Source organism: Oryx dammah, unplaced genomic scaffold, assembly GCF_014754425.2.
Source record: "Oryx dammah isolate SB20612 unplaced genomic scaffold, SCBI_Odam_1.1 HiC_scaffold_23, whole genome shotgun sequence".
In the NCBI taxonomy this organism is placed as follows: domain Eukaryota; kingdom Metazoa; phylum Chordata; class Mammalia; order Artiodactyla; family Bovidae; genus Oryx; species Oryx dammah.
In genome coordinates, this window is record NW_024070207.1 from 114,394,766 (window position 1) to 114,409,406 (window position 14,641).

Genomic DNA, 14,641 nt, shown 5'->3' on the forward strand with positions numbered 1-14,641 from the left:
ATTGGAGAATGAAATGGCAACCCACTCTAGTATTCTTGCCTGGAGACAGAGGAGCCTGGTGGGCTGCTGTCTGTGGGGTCACACAGAGTTGGACACGACTAAAGCAACTTAGCAGCAGCAGCAGCAGTATGTTTTCTTCATTTCTTGTGGTGAAATGTGACTTTCAGATTAAAGTAACCTTTTCTTCTTTGAAAACTTTTTTTAATCTTGTACAATAAAGAGTTTGGAAAGATCCATAATCCTGACTGAAGTTTGCAACCAGAATGTACAAAGAAGTCTCAGTAGTAATCTTGTTCATGTGCTCTTAAAACCAGCTATAGTGTGAGACTGTTAGTTATGGAAACTATGTATGTTTGTGTATGGTGTATATACTAAATAAAATATATGCCTCCAATAATACAGTGCCATGGATCTTGATGACTATCTAGGGAAAATCCCTTTTATGACAAGCACACAGAAAATGGTAGCATGGTCTGACTTTCAAAAAAAATGTCTCAGCATCTTTTTTACAGCCCTGTTTTGCTAAATGTCTGTTTTCTTGCAATCTGTTGTACCTCACAGCACCATTGTGATCATGGTGATGCCTCATTTGCGTGACGTGTACATTGTGTTTACTGTGAAATACATTTTCATTAAAGAGTCTGATGGTGTGTAGTGCTTTGTTTGTTTCTGTAGGCTCAATGAAAAAGAAATGTGCTGAAACCGAACTAGATACCAGGTTTCTAAAAAACTTATTGGAAAAAAATGTAAAATCCCATGTGGGTGTCCTCTTCCTGATTCCTCTATTACCAGTTCCAACTGAAGCCAACTGTGGAAATAAGCTTCAGTGATGAGCTGTGCCAAGACATGAGGAACTTGTAAGTATAGTAAAGTTGCTCTACTTTCATACCAGTGATGTGAGGGATTTCTAGCTGGCTAAGATGAAGTTAACCGTAGTGTAATCTCCAAAAACATTCCACAGAGCAATCTGGCATTTAAACAAAATTATAATGGAAATGATGACCCCTGTTTTCCAGTAAGCTGAAACCCACACCAACTTTTTTGCATCTAAGTCATGACTTGTTTACAGCCTGGAAGGCAGTTCCAACCAAGACCAGGAGTCGAAGGGCCAGGACTGAAATAGGGATGTCGGATCTTTGTGATAACTTCTGGGCTGCCATCTCTGAAGCTGAGGGCTCAGTCAGTGAAACTCTCCTTAGTTCTGATGACAAAGCCTCTAGTGAGGGTACAGGAGTGGACATCCTAATTTTTTCCATGTGCTGGCCTTGGACTGTGGCATTATAAAGTAGTTTCTGTCATCATGAGCTCTGACCAGAGGGTTGTAGTGGTGGCTAGTCATTCCTAAGAGCAATTCCTGTTTTGTGACATTCTAAATCTTTCTTAGTAACTACAGGTTTTCTCTTAGTCAAATGCTTTCATAATTTTTTTTTTTAAATTTGGAAAGCAAATGTAAAGAAATAACTTGTTTCTAGAGTTATACCCATTACATTGGGGCACAACACTGAGTGACATCCATTCCCACTCTTTAGTGTTACTCAGGAAGCACAGTTATGTAAGAAAATGGAGCAAGAACTCTTAAGAACATTAGAAAAGAGAAGCCTTTACAGGTAGTCTTTTTGCGGGGAGCCCAAATGAAATAACTAGGAAACTTGGGATAGTTGCACAGGGGAGCTGACCACTAAGAGAAGAAAAATTGATCGTTTTCTTATACATTAAAAAAAGACAGGAAAATAATCCTAAAAAAGCTTATAAGATTTCTAGAAAGAACAAACTTTGTCTGAAACTTGGCCAGAGAACATTAGAATAGATGTAAATAGAAAGACATGCCATGTTCCTGAAAGGGAAAGCCTACATACCTGACAAAGACAAGTAGGTGACTCACCCTCACATTCATGTAAATTAAATGAAGTTCTACTCCATGAGATTTCCGTTTTGCAACTTAAAATATAGTTGCACAGGGAACCCCTGGCAGTCCAGTGATTAGACTCAGTGCCTTCTCTGTCAAGAGCTTTGAGTTCAATCCCTGGTCAGGAAACTAAGATCCCATAAGCCATGTGGGATCTTAGAAAAAGAAAATATAATTTGTACATTTCATATAAGAAAAGAACACAAAGCTAAGAAATTTATAAAATAAGTCTTTAAAAGAAAGACTCCCCCCAACAATAAACAGTAAAATATATAGTAAAACTTCCATAACTAAAATAGTGTAGTCTAATAGAGAAATATCAGTAACCTCAGATATGCAGATGACACCACCCTTATGGCAGAAAGTGAAAAGGAACTCAAAAGCCTCTTGATGAAAGTGAAAGAGGAGAGTGACAAAGTTGGCTTAAAGCTCAACATTTAGAAAATGAAGATCATGGCATCTGGTCCCATCACTTCATGGGAAATAGATGGGGAAACAGTAGAAACAGTGTCAGACTTTATTTTTCTGGGCTCCAAAATCACTGCAGATGGTGACTGCAGCCATGAAATTAAAAGACGCTTACTCCTTGGAAGAAAAGTTATGACCAACCTAGATAGCATATTGAAAACCAGAGACATTACTTTGCCAACAAAGGTCCGTCTAGTCAAGGCTATGGTTTTTCCAGTAGTCATGTATGGATGTGAGAGTTGGACTGTGAAGAAAGCTGAGCACTGAAGAATTGATGCTTTTGAACTGTGGTGTTGGAGAAGACTCTTGAGGGCCCGTTGGACTGCAAGGAGATCCAACCAGTCCATTCTAAAGGAGATCAGCCCTGGGTGTTCTTTGGAAGGAATGATGCTAAAGCTGAAACCCCAATACTCTGGCCACCTGATGCAAAGAGTTGACTCATTGGAAAAGACTCTGATGCTGGGAGGGATTGGGGGCAGGAGGAGAAGGGGATGACAGAGGATGAGATGCCTGGATGGTATCACTGACTCGACGGACATGAGTCTGAGTGAACTCTGGGAGTTAGTGATGGACAGGGAGGCCTGGCGTGCTGGGATTCATGGGATCACAAAGAGTCGGACACGACTGAGCGACTGAACTGAACTGAATAGAGAAATAGAATTTGAAATAGAAATCAGCAACACACCCAAGAGACATGAGAATTTAATGCATCATGGGACCAGGGTGGGTGGATCATTTGTTTCTGGAGAGAGAGTACATGTGACTTGGTGTCTCCTGAAGGTCAACCAAGTTTAGGATCTCTGATGGGGTGGGGATAAGAACCCAGAAGTTAGGAAATGATCAGGTCAGGAGCAGGGTCCAAGGTGTGGGTGTCAGTTACGGTTCAAGGTTTAAGTCAGGGGAAAATGGAGACACGAGGCTTGGTACCAACCTCCATAGACCCAAACTAATGCTTCCCCCAATTTGGGATGTGCCATGGTCTCAGGAGGTGGGAAGCAGTGGCCTCCATTTGCCGTGGCTTAAGCTTCTCCTGCAGGAATGGACCAGAACAGTCAGCATATCCCTGCTGTATGAGAGGTGGTCCCAAGACTTGTCAAGGACGTGAGGTAGGTAGGAGAGGGTTACTTTCCCAAGGACACAGCTGGAACTTTGCAGAGCTGGGATTGACCCTGGGTCCGCTGCTTTAGTTCCCCCAGGGGAGTTGGCGGGCTCTCCGACCCAAAGAGCAGCAGAAATGCTTTACTAGAGCAGGTGCTTATAGTGGAGAAGGGGCAGAAGCCCCATGGAGAGTCATAGTTCTGATTCTTTTTATTAAACAAACTATTGTGATATCATTCACATACCATAAAAATTCCTTCCTTTTAAAGGAAATAACTCTGTCTTTGATTTCTTCACAGTCACACAACCATCACCACTATCTAATTCTAGAACCTTTTCATCTTAGTGTGCTATTCAAGGGTTACTTATCCATCTGTCTACTCACAATAGCAGAGTTTATCACCAGTTCAAGTTCCTATTGTACCTGGAAGCAAGACCATGGGATTTGAAAATAATATTCCCTGAACCAGTCGTTCCCCCTTTCCCCATAATTTCCAACAGGCCAAATTATGGTTGTGTTTATGTAAGTCAATTCATGTTGGCTGTTTTGTTTCACGTTCTCTGTGCATAAATATTGCATCAGGTGCCCAGCACAGGCCCTTTAGGCCGATGAGGGATATGGAATGGTGAGCCTGCCTTTAGCTCTGTGGTAAATAAGCAAGAAGCTTCTGTGCAACAGGTAGGAAATGCCAAGTTTGATTCTTCCCATTGGCCCTGAGAGATGGTTGATGTTAGGGGAAAGCTTTGAAGTGGCCAGCCTTCTGGACTTCCAATAAAGTATGAAGGCAGGCTTCCCCCATCTCACGAGATACAAAATGTAAGGAATACAGCCCCAAGGAATTAAACTTTTGCTTAAGGGAACCTCCTTTTTCGAATCAGCCCACAGCTCTCTGTTGGCTGTACTTGTCTTTGAATCACATTTTCTTAGTAGCACATGCAGGCTCATCTTTGAGAGCCAGAACGTTGTCACCATAGAGATGATAGCTAGGGAGGCACTAGGTTCTGCACTGTACATGTTGGAAGAGCTTTTGGGGTTGAATGCAGCCCCCGTGGCTGGTCTTCCTGGTTGTTTTTAGAACAAATGGGATCCTACTGGCATCACTGAGAGGAAAGAAGCAATTCCATTTGCGCAGTAGACCTGGCCTTCTGAAGACTTCTCAGTGGCCACCCCTGTACAGTGACAGCTCCGATGGCTGGTATGAGTTGTTCAGTGTTCACTGCTAGTGAGAAATGATGCAGAACTTGGAAATAGGCTGAAAGATAACTGCACCCTTACAGAGTCCTGCAAGAGTATGGTTTCAACAAGGCAGCCCAAGGGGCTGCTGAGTCTTGGGGCATGTGACTTTGCATGACTGCCTGTGTGCTGTGTCTAGGACCTCATCTCTGGAGTTACTCACTTGTAGCCAGGAAGTTGTAATGACTTTTGTCCCATAGAAAAGCCAATTCCAAAGCTTATGCCTGTTTGTCCCTGTAGGGCACTAAGTAGTTTTGTATCTAACTTTACAGTTTTATCCAGCATTCTTTGTCCACTAAACTGTGTGTACACTTAAATCCAAGGGCATGTCACAATCAGTTTCGTATCTTTCCTGATCAAGTTTCATTATCCTGCTCCTTAATGAGTTAAACACTGTCAGGAAGGAAGAAAACTTACCATATCCTTTTTGGTTCTTCTGGCTCATCTAAGAAATCAACGTTAAGACAGACTAACAGGAGATAATCAACTTTAATTTCATACATATGGGAACTCCACATACATTAGAGGATCAGAGACCCCATGTTTACAAGAGGTTTGGAGACAGGTAAAATGAGGTCTCTGCTGTCTGAGCTGAGGAATGGAATAGGGGCCAGGGGCTTCCAAGGACAAGGGTGTCACCCAAAGGATGATAAGAAGAAGAGCAGATGTTTGGTAATTGGATGTTTGTCCTGCCATGTAGATGGGGCCACATAGACAAAATTTATTTCTGCTAATGAGTCTTCTCTGGTTTTAAAAAAAATTCAATTCTTCTAGATAATTAAAGGAGGGCAGTAGTTTCTCTTGAATATGCAGAGTCTCAAAATAATCCTCATGAGAATGTGGCACGTTTTGGGGTGGCTCGTTCTGAACTCTAACAACACAGGTGTACCACATGCTCACTGAACATTTATATCAATCACAATTACATTTGTAAGCTTTGGGAACTTACACTTTGACAATGAGGACACTAAGCGCTCAGCAGCCTGTGGGAAAGTTTAAGCAGAGGCTCTAATGGCTTTGAAGGTCACATTGGATGCTAGTATCATGGATGTTGTGGTGCACCATCTGGATACCTCCCCTTTAGGACCAAGGTGTTTGTCCTTCCGGATGTCTCCTTCCAGATGCTGGAGGTAAGTTGCTGGGGCTTGTTGGTGGAGTTCTTTTCCAAGAATTACCCTTGACGGAAGGAGGCTGCCTCACCAACGTTAAATCCTCTCACTTGGGCAGCCTGAGAGGCTGGATCCTGACTGCATTATTTGGGCCTGTGAAGACCCTTGCCTCAAGGTAGGACAACTCAGAAGGGCTGTCCCAACTTCGGAGCTCCCAGAGGGGAGCATCTGAGGCCCTTGTTGAAAATGTATTGCAGCCCAAATTCTGGCTTCTGCTTCCTTCACTCCCCCTTCCCACTCACCCACCTCCAGCACTCCCTGAGCCCTTCCTCTGTGCTAACTGGTCTCAGAGCCTGTTCCTGGAAGAACCCCACCAGAGCCAGCTAGGCATGGTGCTATTTAAGAAGCAGCTATGGGGTACCTAACAAATAAGAGTTAAACAAAGCAAATTGATCATGCAAATGAAAGTTCTGAGAGCTTAATGACTGGTGTCTGGGTTGTGTCAGGACGCAGGACCTGCTTGTGATAGGAAAAGATAGGTGAACTCAGTTTATCAAGGGTTTGGGGAAAAAAGGCTTCCTTGGTGGTCCGCAGGTTAAGACTCAGCCCTTCCACTGCAGAGGGGATGCTTTCAATCCCTGGTCAGGGAAGCTAAGATCCTGCATGCCATGTGGTGTGGCCAAGAAAATTTTTTTTTAAGTATTTAGGGGAAGAGCTTAGAGAGAACTGTAAAGATATAAATAAGGTGAGTAATGAGTTTTTAAACAATTATTTTGCAGTGAAATTAAGTTTTAAACCTAACTTCACCATTACTTTTTGCCTTGCATCAATGTAGGTAGTTCACATCAATCAAAAAATTTATTTTCACAATAACCGCTGACTTTTGACACATTGTTTGAAAACTACACATATTGTATCGCTTTCAGAACCAGGGCCAAGCTGCTTCACATATTGCATTACAAAGGAAATAATTTGTGGAACCAGAGGGCTGGTAGAGGCTACCAAATCTTGTTTAGGAATTTGTCCTCCATCTCAGTAGGAAAACAGCCGTAAAGTCAGTGACTAGAATGAGCAAAAAGAAATCTGCAGCATAAGCTTGTCTAAAATAATTTTCTTCCAAATGTTAGAAATCATTTCTGTCTGTGCTCTACTGTTGATGATGCGCTTTAAAAAGTAAAGGTAAAGGACAGTGTCCACCAAAAAAGTGCCTATATCATGGAATGGAAGAAAAAGAGGAGGGATCAGAGCCAGCTAAGCATTCTACATTCAATTTCACTGACAGTGTTAAGGAACGTAACCAAAGTCAGATGGTTAAGGAAAGAAAAAACTTACCTGGTTCTATCAGTCCTGGATTATAAGGACCAGAGTAGACTAAAACTGAGAAAAATCTGGGCCAACAGCATTGTCAAGGGATGAGAGAGTGATTTGTCCTACTTCTTCCTAATTACCTTATTCTCACATTAGCATTTAAAAAAGAAAGCCATCCAGAAGGATGGCTGGAGGTACACATCAGGGCAGCTGACAGGTTTGCCCCGAAGCAGTGTTCCTCCAAAAAATGACAATGACGGTTGGCACTTGGTCTATGTCAAGAGCCTGGATTCTCTCTCTCCCTCTTTTTAACTTGACTTTTTTTTTCTGGTTTAAGAATCAGTTTAAAAACTAGTGTGAATTTTATCAAGCCTCTGTGTTCATCTGCTGGTTTACAGAAAATACAAGCAACAGAGAAGTAGTTCTTGAGCTTAAGCATGGTTTAGAATCCCATGGAAGGCTTGTTGAAACTGTGCTGGGTCCCACCCCTAGAATTTCTGATTCAGGTTTAGAGCAGAAGCCTTAAGATCCAATGCATGATCCCACTCATGGTCCTTTTCTTTGGATTTGACACCAGCAATGTCTCATGTGTGTGTGTGCTAAGTTGTTTTAGTCGTGTCCGACTCTTTGTGACCCCATGAACTGTAACCCATCAGGTCTCAGATAGAACCAAAGCTGACCTGTGGTGGACTTGAAATATAAGTGAAAAATAAGCATTTGTTGTTATAGGCCACTGAGATCTGGGGATTGTTATCATAGCATAATTTATTCTCACTAATATAGAACTCTTATATTAAGCATACTTGGCATTCTATAGTAGATTTGGCTTGCCTGAAAACCAAAGAAAAACAATATAAATGGAAAGGCAAATAACATTTCACTTCTCTTAGGCTGGTTCTATATATGTGTTCTAGTCATATACACACCAAGAGCTGAGACCTTATGCAAACTACTTATCTGTCCACACAAGCAGCATTAAGGGCAAGGGCCATCTACTTGTGCTTATTATTAATCAGTAATAAGTCTGAACAAAAATCACTTTGTTCAAAGATGAATCAAAAGAAATATATATATATATATAAATTTTGTATACTTCGTTATACATATACACACATATGTATTTGTGAAGCTCACAAAACCTAATCATGGAAAAGAAAGAGCATACTTATGAAAATGACTCACTACCGTGTGCCAGACATTCTGCTAAATGCTGGTAATAGTAAGCAACAGATTTGGTTTCTGCCAAATTAGGTTTACAGTGAGGTAGGGAACAGAGAAGGAAATGGCAACCCATTCCAGTATTCTTGCCTAGGGAATCCCATGGACAGAGGAGCCTGGTCGGCTGCTGTCCATAGGGTCGCACAGAGTCGGACACGACTGGAGCGACTTAGCATGCATGCATGCACTGGAGAAGGAAATGGCAAACCACTCCAGTATTCTTGCCTGGAGAATCCCAGGGACAGAGGAGCCTGGTGGGCTGCCGTCTATGGGGTTACACAGAGTCAGACACGACTGAAGTGACTTAGCAGTAGCAGTAGGGAACACAGATATTTATAAAGTAATAACAAGTGTCATGCAAACATTCTAACATCAAATCACCACCTTGAAACACTCCAGTTATCTGCATTTTCCATTCCTACACCTATGTTTCCAAGCATTGATCAAAAGAGGAGAGCAACTAGAGAGGTAAGTATGAATCACATAATGCAAGGCCTTATACACTCTGCCGGGAAATTCTCTCTGCAAAACAGGAAGCAAAACTCATGTATGAAGAAAGGAAAATGATCATTAATATGGGGCTTAAAGAGAGTGGTAAGGATTAGGAACAGCTATTATGGAAATGAGAGAGGTCACATAAAAGGATTCCTGAGAGGCACCAAGGCTCTCCACTGCAGGGGGTCTCCATATTAATATTATAGTTGTGTGGCAGTTGTATAGCAGTGCTTGGAAACCTAGGTGTAGGAATGGAAAATGCAGATAATTGGAGTGTTTCAAGTTAGTGATTTAATATTAGAGTGTATCAAAGGGTGATTCAAGTGTTCTGCTTACAAGAGTGGTTGAAGTCAAAGGCCATGGGCCTGTCAGGGGATGTGAGGGCTCTGTGGATTTTGAAGAACAAGTATATTGGGACTAAGGGAGACACAGGACTGCAAGAATAAGGATTGAGTCCAAATAAATGGGGTTTGTAAACTTAAGGTTTTAGCTACAACACAGTATGAAGTTATGGATATCTAGATTTTATAGAATGGGTACCTGGGAATGGATGGATTAAGTAGAATAGAGGTCAAGTCATCTGGACTGAGGAAGTTAAGGAAGCATGCCTTAGTCATGGGTGTTGGATTCATCAGGTTGATGGCAGTAATTCAGGTGGAGACGGAAAATTATGCAGGAAGTAGATGATGGTAGCAAGGCAAGATAAAATGTCCACCTGATGGAGTGGACCCTGAAAGAGAAATCTTGCAAGGGGTAAAAAGAACATCAAAGTGTCAAGTGAGAAAGCTTCAAGAGTGAGGACATACTACCTTTAGGGTGCTGGATGGAGTGTGGGAGGAGGGAAATCAAGAGAGCTGGCAAAAATGAGTCAATATTTTTAATTGCACAGTGGAGAGATAATGGTATCATTAACCTGTTTGGAAGGTCTAGAGGGGAGGTTTTGTTTTTTGGGTAGAAGCTTAATTTAAAGCCATGGGGAATGGTTGGAGATTGAGTAGGCAGGAAAGAGGCCACAGCCATTGCAGGTTCGGGTGGGCTGAAATCCACGGGACCAAGCTCCTGCCTGTGACTGAGGGGTGAGCTCCTACCCCTGACCTTTAACCTCCAGGATCCTCGGGCCGTGCCCATTGTGTTCCTTACCGGAGGGAGAGCGGCAGACGGCGCATGCGCCCTGGACAGAGATGCAGAGGTGGGAACGGTCGGCAGAGGGCGCAGGAGCTCAGGCCGGAGCCACTCAGGCGGAGAGCCCATCACTGGGAAAGCGTTGAGAGCAGAGGTCAGTGGGAGAGCGCGCTCAGCGCGAGGTAATGGACAGTGGGCGTGGCCAGGGCGGGGGGGGGGCGAGGCGGTTCCGGAAGGAAGTGGTTCCGGGTCCCGCGGCCCGGCTGAGGTAGCCGTTTTGCCGCTTCTGTGGGAGGCGGCGGCCGTGTAAGGGGCGAGGCCGGAGGGGCCGGCGGCGGCGGCGGTGGCAGCGGCGGCAGCGGTCGCGGCGGCGGCGGTAGCGGGAACTTCTCGGTCCGGTGAGCGGCCTTGGGGGGCGGGCGAGTCGAAGAGGCTCCGGCCCGAGGGGAGGGCGTGTCCGTCGCCTGAGAGAACGGTTCTTGGGGTAGCGGGTGAGGCGGTTGAGGCGGTTGGGAGGACGCGGCGGCCCAGCTTGAGATCCTGGAGGACTGCTCCCTTATCTCTGGACACTAGACCGGTGCCTTATTTTAGACGCGGCGACCCGGGCACCTGCTGCCAGGGCCCTGACCCTCGCCCGTCGTCGGGCAGGCTTCGGCCCCCGGCGGTTACGAGCGTTTGTCTTGGGGACGGGCGGGGGGAGGGGGCGGTGCCCAGGGACGGAGCCCTTTTCCCAGAGGCGGCTGCCGACGCGTCGCCGGAGGGACCCGAGCCGACGAGCCCCCGCTTTGTCCTTCTCAGGAGGCTCTCCTGCTGGGAAGCGGCGTCTTGCTCTGGTACTGTCCAGAGTGAGTAGTGAAGGCTGCTCTTTATCCTGCATTGGAAAGTAAAACTTGTCTTTTTAGAAACGTATATTGAAAATTGAATCTTCTGTGGTTCTCTGAGGTGTATTTAGAAAACTGGGCCGGCTACTGTCAGGTTTGCCCTGTCCGTAGGTCGGGAGGGAAAGAAATCTGAGAGAACTTATCCTCTCACACATTTTCCTGCCGAGGTGCTTTTTGAGCTGCCTCTTAGGTGATTGCTTTTCCTTTCTGAAACAAACTAAAAACCACAGGTAGAAATCAAGAAGGTCTCCCAGACTTCTGGCCAGGCAACCTTCTTAACGTTTTCCTGAATCTGAGCTGATACGACTGAAAGACTGGAATTTGAAAATAAAAGATTTTGATGTAGATTCATGATGAGTGCTTTATTTTTCGATGGTGTTTTGATGGTAACGGTGTAGAATGCTTTATTTTTTCACGTGGTATCTTTAAAATGGCTACTAAAGTGTTCTTTTGAAAGCCCTGCGCTTTCACACCCTCCCCAGAAGCCTTTAAAACATCTGATTAGAAATATTTATATAGCGAAATATTTAATAATGTATTTATATATACAGTTTCTAAAATATACAGAACCACGGTGAGGAAGATAACTGTTCTTTCACCGTTCAAATAACCGTTGGGAATGTTTACGCTGGGGATACACCTTCCATCTTTTTTTTTTTTTTTGCAGAGATGAATATATGAATTATGAAATAGATTCTCTTTGATAACCAGTTTTTTTGTTTGTTTCCTGACTACATAGCATGCCGTTATTTGGCTACAGTAATTTACTTAGTTGGTTATTCCCAGTTTGTCACTACTTAAACACTTCGTTGGAGAAATGTAAAATCTGCACATCCATGATTACTGTTTTAGTGTACATTCCTAAGTGATAGAATTGTTGTTGTTGTTTTTAATGTGAATTTCCCTCTGGAAAGGATGTGCTATTTTGCACTCCCACCAACAATCTGTGAGTGTCCTTTTCCCCACCCTAACAGAAGGCAACAGTTAAAGGATTTCTATAGGAACCCTTCAGGGCCCTTTATGTTCTGCAATCAAGTACAGGTATCCTCCTCTAGATGTCCTCTTCTTCCCACCCCCCCTGCCCCGCCCACATCCCCCATGCCGCTTATTTGTTGATGACATTCTTCGCGCCCGCCCCCCACGCTGCTTATTGGTTGATGGCAATTCTGTTTCTCATCTTCTAGTCTTCCTTCACTAGTTTCCTAAAGAAGGGTTATCTTGGTGAGGCAAAGGCATTATAAAGTGAACAGATTTGAAGTCAGGACTTCCTCGAATTCCAGTATATCTGATTATCTTGAACATGGACAGTTTGCTCAGCTCTGAATTGGAGGTTATAGTGCCTTTACCTTGCATTTCTTACAGGGTGATTTTAAGGGTCAAATGAAAGTACATTTAAATATGCTTTGTCTTGTTGCTAATTTTTACCATATTGTAAAAATGTCAGAGCACATGAGCATATTGATTTTCTAATGTTAATTTCTGAATTCAGAAAGCTGTTCTGTGATACCCTTTGCCCCCACTCTTTCATCTTTTAAATTTGAAGTTTTACACTGATGCCCTAGATTATATTGATAATGATATCAGAGTTATGAAATTAAATGAATGAATCTGCTAATGTTGAAGGAGAAAATAATTAAAAGCACTATATATAAAGCTGAGGGGGAACAGATAAAAAGCTAAATAAAACACAGTCCTTGAGATCATGATGAATAAAACAGAGTCTTTGTGCCCTACAGGCTACAGAATATCCAGGCAGCTAGAGGACATAAAAGCTGCTTTCCAAATTTAGACGGCAATTTTAGATGTGATGCAGGATGTCAACTATTCTCAAGTGTGCTAAAGTCCAATTCTGCTGACCAGGCAGTCACTTCAGAGTCATCTTTCTGAAGGTAGGAGTTGCAAGGCGGGGAAGTGTTAATGTAGGAGTCCCTGGATTCTGATTTTTCATCTTTCTCTTGGGGCAGGTTGGTTAACTTTTCTGAGGCTTGATTTCTTCATCTGTGAAATGGAGGTAATTCTGGCTTCCTCAAAGGCTTATGAAGATGAAATGAGATAGTGTTCGCAAAACAACTTAGTGAACTAGGAAGTACTGGTACTTTGGTGATCCTTCTTATCCAGTGAAGACTGAGCTTCTGCAGTAAAGAAGCTGGGTCTTTTCTGACTTAGTATGATTTGCCTCTAGCAGTTGCTAGCAGTGAGTAATGTTTGCCAAATTAACATAAAATGTGACTGCTGATAAAAATTCAGTCTGGACATTTGAAGAAGGTAATATATAAGTGTGGAATATTGAGAGATTGACTACATTATTTGGAGTTGATAGTAAGGAATCAAAGGAAACATTCAACTAATTGGACCTAGACAGATTTCTACTATGACTATCATTCTACATTATGTCCCCAGTGCCATGCACATAATTAATTTTTCCTTATCAATAAAGACCTGCTCAAATTGCTCCCATTTCAAAACCTCCTGCCTAGACCCCTATCCCTCAACTACAACTCCTCCCCTGCCAGACAGACTGTTAGAAAATGTTGTTAATAATTGGCTTTCTCAGTCTCCTTACCTTCCTCAAGCCATGTATTCACACTTTTCATTCCTTTTATTGGGTCTCTATATAGCTTTTGCTATGAAAGTCTCCTTTATTGAAACATCCTTCTATGCTCCTGGGTTCCCACCTTCCTTAGAGGATGTTTGTCTTGGCTGGTTCATCTCCTCAAAAGGTTAATGTTCCTGTAGGCTTGATCCTTATCCCGATATACCAGCTCTGGAATAATTTATAGAGCATTGAGGCAATCTGATGTTTGAAGGTTTGGTAGAATTCCCCTGTGAAACAATCTGGGCCTGCTGCTTTTTCATGTAATGTTTTCTTAATAACTTTCTCTGTTTCTTCTATGGAAACTGGTCTATTCAAGCTTTTTAATGTGGTCAATTTTAGTAATAATCAGTTTTTCTAGAAAATTATCCATTTCATCAGGGCTTTCAAATTTATTGGATAGAGGGCTATAAAATAATCTCATGATTTAAAATGTTTCTTCTATTTCATTGGTTATTTCCCCTTTGCTCTTTTTTATTTTTCCTAGTCAAGTTATATTATTTTTCCTAGTCAAATTATATTATTTAGTGGTTTATCCATTTTAATTTTTCCCCAAACTACAGAATCCTGATTTATTACTTAGATCTTTTCCTAGTCAAGTTATATTATTTAGTGGTTTATCCATTTTAATTTTTCCCAAAACTACAGAATTCTGATTTATTACTTAGATCTACTTTTCTCTTCCTCTACTTTTATCTTCATTTCCTTCCTAGTGCTTTCTTTTGGTTTACTTTGCTGCTTTTTAGTTCCTTTTCTTACCTTGGAAATAAATGCATTTACTTTTATTCTTTCATTTTTATTGATAAATAAGTTTAGTGCAATGAATTTTTCTTTGACGACTACTTTAAATGCATCCCATAGAATCTGATATGTAGAGCTTTTATTGTCATTATTTCTTTAAAGGTCTATGTTAGAGTATCCAGGAGTTGTTTAATAAGAGGTTTTAAAATTTCTAGATGAAATTTGTTTTTTGTTTTTATTAGTAAACTAGTTTTATTGTGTTATGATCAGGAAGTTTTGTTTGTAATGTTTCTATTATGTGCAGCTAACTGATGTGTTCTTTGTGACCTAATGTATGCTTATTTTTGGTGAATGTGGTGTGGAAACTTCCGAAGAATATTGTCAAATAGTGTCAAATAGTATCAAATAGTATCAAAATGTTGAGCTTGATAAATATACTTAAGATTTACGAATATTGTCAAATAGTAT

The 14,641-nt window shown here is 42.2% G+C and overlaps 2 protein-coding genes across 17 annotated transcripts in view; both read left to right on the plus strand.

Annotated features, from left to right (window-relative positions):
• Positions 1 to 650, plus strand: part of MAP7D2 (MAP7 domain containing 2) — a 97,769-nt gene extending 97,119 nt beyond the window's left edge. For all 9 annotated transcript variants that reach the window (XM_040266276.1, XM_040266273.1, XM_040266280.1 and 6 more), the window contains one exon: positions 1 to 650. This exon is cut by the window's left edge and continues 1,044 nt beyond it. The gene's annotated coding sequence lies outside the window, so the exon portion shown is untranslated.
• Positions 651 to 10,199: 9,549 nt separating this feature from the next.
• The window catches only part of BCLAF3 (BCLAF1 and THRAP3 family member 3), a 51,922-nt gene continuing 47,480 nt past the window's right edge, over positions 10,200 to 14,641 (plus strand). For 6 of the 8 annotated variants that reach the window (XR_005725511.1, XM_040266523.1, XM_040266520.1 and 3 more), the window contains exons 1-2: positions 10,200 to 10,356; positions 12,576 to 12,728. The gene's annotated coding sequence lies outside the window, so the exon portion shown is untranslated. Of the gene's footprint in view, positions 10,357 to 10,742; positions 10,804 to 12,575; positions 12,729 to 14,641 lie in introns of those variants that run through there. The other 2 variants (XM_040266521.1, XM_040266522.1) reach the window with 2 other exon arrangements.